Below are 3,829 nucleotides of genomic sequence, written 5' to 3'. Positions count from 1 at the left end.
AGGAGAACCTTTAACTCCTGACATCATAACTAGGCAAAAACAAAAATGTAAGCTGTGGTCTCAGGGGACTTGGCTGCTTTTTCTGATATCTGGGTTAAAGCAGAAACTTTGGGCAAAAGTGTTTGATGCATAGAAAGCCGTTGACAGTAGGCAGTTGAATGGAGGGTCTAGGGACAGTTTCTATGTCATCACCAAGTGCTGAGTGGAGTGGAGCTTATTCTAAATTTAAAGGATTTATTGGTTCCTGTCCAAAGGAAAGATAGGGACAAAATATAGAGCAGAGACTGAAGGGAAGGGCCATCCAGGGTATGCTGCACCCTGGGATCCATCTGGTCTGCAAATACCAAACCAGACACTCTTGTTGTTGCCAAAAGGTGCTTACTGAAAGAAACCTGGTGTGGCTGTGTTCCCTGGGAGGTTCTACCAGGACCTGACAATTGCAGACTGAGCTCAGGGACCCCAATGGAGACCTGAGCAAAGGACTGGAGGAGCGGAGGGGATTGCAATTCCATACGAAGAACAAAATCAACTGGACCCCCTAGTGCTCCCAGCAACTAGACCACCAACCAAGGAGTGTACAGGGAGGGATCCATGGCTCCAGATATACATGTAGCAGATGGCCTTGTCTGACATCAATGAGAGGCTAGACCCTTGTACCTGTGGAGGTTTGATGCTGGAGGTGGATGCTGGAGTGGTGGGGCAGCAGTGGGTGGTTGGTGGAAGACCCTCATAGAGGCAAACAGGAGGAGGGAGAAGGAGGATGGGATGGGGGGACGTTGTGGAGAGGAAACCAGGAAAAGTGATATCATTTAAGCTGTAAACAACTGCAATGATTAATAAGATTAATAATAATAAATAAATGATTTATGCTCTCTGCCACCCCCCCCCAACCCTCCGTTCCAGAGGCAGCCACATCTTGTGCAATTCTAGCTTCATCCCATAGGCAAGATGGTGAAGGTTGGTGTGAACAGATTTGGCCATATTGGGCACCTGGTTACCAAGGCTTCCTTCTGCTCTGCACTTGGCAAAGTGGAGATTGTTGCCATCATGGTCTCCATGTTCCAGGATGACTCTACCCATGGCAAATTCCAGTCAAGGCTGAGAATGGGAAACTTGTCATCAATGGGAAACCCATCATCATCTTCCAGGAGTGAGCTCCCGCTATCATCATACAGGTTGATGCTGGTGCTGAGTATGTCTTGGAGTCTACTGGCATCTTCACCACCATGTGGAAGGCTGGGCCCACTGGAAGGTGGCAACAAAAAGGTCATTATTGCTGCTTCTTCGGCCGATGCCCTCCTGTTTGTGATGGGTGTGAACCACAAGAAATATGGTAACTCACTCAAGATTGTCAGCAATGCATCCTGCACCACCAACTGCTTATCACCTCTGGCCAAGGTCATCTGTGACAACTTTGGCATCATGGAAGGGCTCAAGACCATGCCATCACTGCTACTCAGAAGACTGTGGATGGCCTCTCTGCAAAGCTGTGGCATGATGGCTGTGAGGTTTCCCAGAACATCATCCCTGCATCCACTGGTGCTGCCAAGGCTGTAGGCAAGGTCATCCCAGAGCTGAACGGGAATCTCACTGGCATGTCCTTTTGCGTTCCCATCGCCAATGTATCCATTATGGATCTAACATGGTGCCTGAGGAAACCTGCCCAGTATGAATGCATGAAAAATATGGCGAAGGGGGCTTCCCAAGGCCCATTGAAAGGCATCCTGGACTACACTGAGGAACACGTTGTCTCATTGCGACTTCAACAGCAACTCTCACTCTTCCACCTTTGAGGCTGGGGTTGGCATTTCTCTCAATGACAACTTTGTAAAGTTCATATCCTGGTATGACAATGAATACAGCTACTGCAACAGGGTGATGGACTTCATGGCCTACATGGCCTCCAAGGAGTAAGAAACGCTGGACCACCCACCACAGCAAGAACACTGAGAACAAGAGAGAGGCCCTTGGTTGCTGGGGAGTCCCAGAGATCCCTGATCATGAACATCTCCCTAATAATTTCCACGCCAGACCCCTATAATAACAGGGGGTCCTAGGGAGCCCTCTCTACTCTCTTGAATACTATCAATAAAAATTCATTGCACCCCCAATAAAGGTTTTACTGGATGAAACTTTATTGCATGTATTTATCTAAATGTGTGTGTGTGTGTGTGTGTGTGTGTGTGTGTGTGTGTGTGTGACTGTGATATGTAAATGCAGCATGACACATTTGTGGAAGTCACCAGCAACTTGTGAGAGTCAGTTCTTTCTGCCATATACATCTAGGGGAACAATTGCAAGCCATCAAACTGGTTACATAGTTCTTTATTTACTCAGCCCCCTGTTCAGTTTAACAAAAGCAGTGTGTCTCATATCAACAAAAAAGTCCTAGACAAAGTCAGACATATAACTTATTTTTTTACAACTGTTCATATATTACAACTTTGGTACATAGTTACCTGAAATGTAAAATTAACTTCAAAAGTAAAGCAATCGAATCGCTATTGCTTTTTCTGAGATGGACCTCAATATATTTAAATTATAATGCTCAGCTACTGGATAGATTTTAAAAGGATTAAACTATAAACATAAATTATTTCTGTTACTTCTTTAGTAGCATAATAATTGGATCAATATAAAGTTTTTTTTCTGATTTTTGTTCTAATGATAAACTGAAAGACTCCAAGAAGAGCCCCTCGCTCAGGCCTCAGGACAATAGCAGACACCCAAGAACTCACGACAGACCGAGCTTGTTGCAAACCACATGAGGCTTTATTCGGGGAAAGCCAGAGCTCTGGGTACGACTCATATCCCAAGCAGGGGTAGAGGAGTCGACCTCAAGGGGAAAGAGTTCCCAGTTTTTATAGGCCCTCAGTGGGGAAAGGAGAAGGGGGGATTAGGGGATTTCCAGATCTAAACAATGTCTATTCTCAAGAAATGGGTATGGGAGGGGTACAAGGAAAGAGTCTAATGAAGGTGCAGCAATGGGCACACACCTGGTCAGAACATTGGCAGACACACAGGTTCAAGGAGTGGCCAGAGCACCTCTATTTTTCTAAATCAGTGAAGCTAGTTCTGCTAACACTGACGTCTATCTTGCCAATTTCAGGCCTTCTGTGTCCTTTTACATTCTGCCAGGATCTTTCAAAACAATTCACAAATCAGTTAACACCCTGTGTTTTTCTTCAGAAATTCTTTTAAATTTATAATCGTCTCGATCCCTATCAAAAGTTTTTGATGAGATTAAATGAGTGAAGCCACGTATGCTTATTTCTTGCACGCGCTCAACTGGCCAGGAAGAACGACGCTGCAACAGGATCCTTCTGCACACGTTTATTGGGAGAGCATTGATTGCATAGGCGAAAGAAGAACAACAACAAACAAGGAAAATGATGCTGCTTATATACCCCTCCATGTGACATGTCAGCTCCTGATTAGCTGCTCACTCATCACCCCACTACTATGCCCTGGTATGGGCAGTGACTTGGCACAAATTTACTCTTGCACCTACGCACATTACTTGTTTACCAGTTAGGCACAGCAGAGGCTCGAGATGGCAATTGCTCACAGCTCTCCACACTTATTATTTGCAGTAAATTTATAATAACATTTTAAAACTACAAATTTCATTTTAATACACTGCTATAATCCAATAGTCTATGAGATGCGAATGTTCTTTGTTGTGAATGTTGGCCCTTATTATGTTTGCTTCAATCAATTCTTATTGATTGAACCAATAAGCAAACTTAAAGGAAATTTCTTAATATGGATCGTATGTTTTGGTTGTTAGTACAATTCACAAGATTTTCTAACAGTGTCCCCATATTTT

At 44.3% G+C, this 3,829-nt stretch overlaps 1 pseudogene; it reads left to right on the top strand.

Annotated features, from left to right (window-relative positions):
- On the top strand, nt 933-2,107 carry Gm6463 (predicted gene 6463; annotated as a pseudogene).

This window comes from Mus musculus, chromosome 8 (assembly GCF_000001635.26).
Source record: "Mus musculus strain C57BL/6J chromosome 8, GRCm38.p6 C57BL/6J".
NCBI classification, from domain to species: Eukaryota; Metazoa; Chordata; class Mammalia; order Rodentia; family Muridae; genus Mus; species Mus musculus.
The sequence above is the reverse complement of the archived record's forward strand: the minus strand, read 5'-3'. Positions and strand labels throughout refer to the sequence as shown.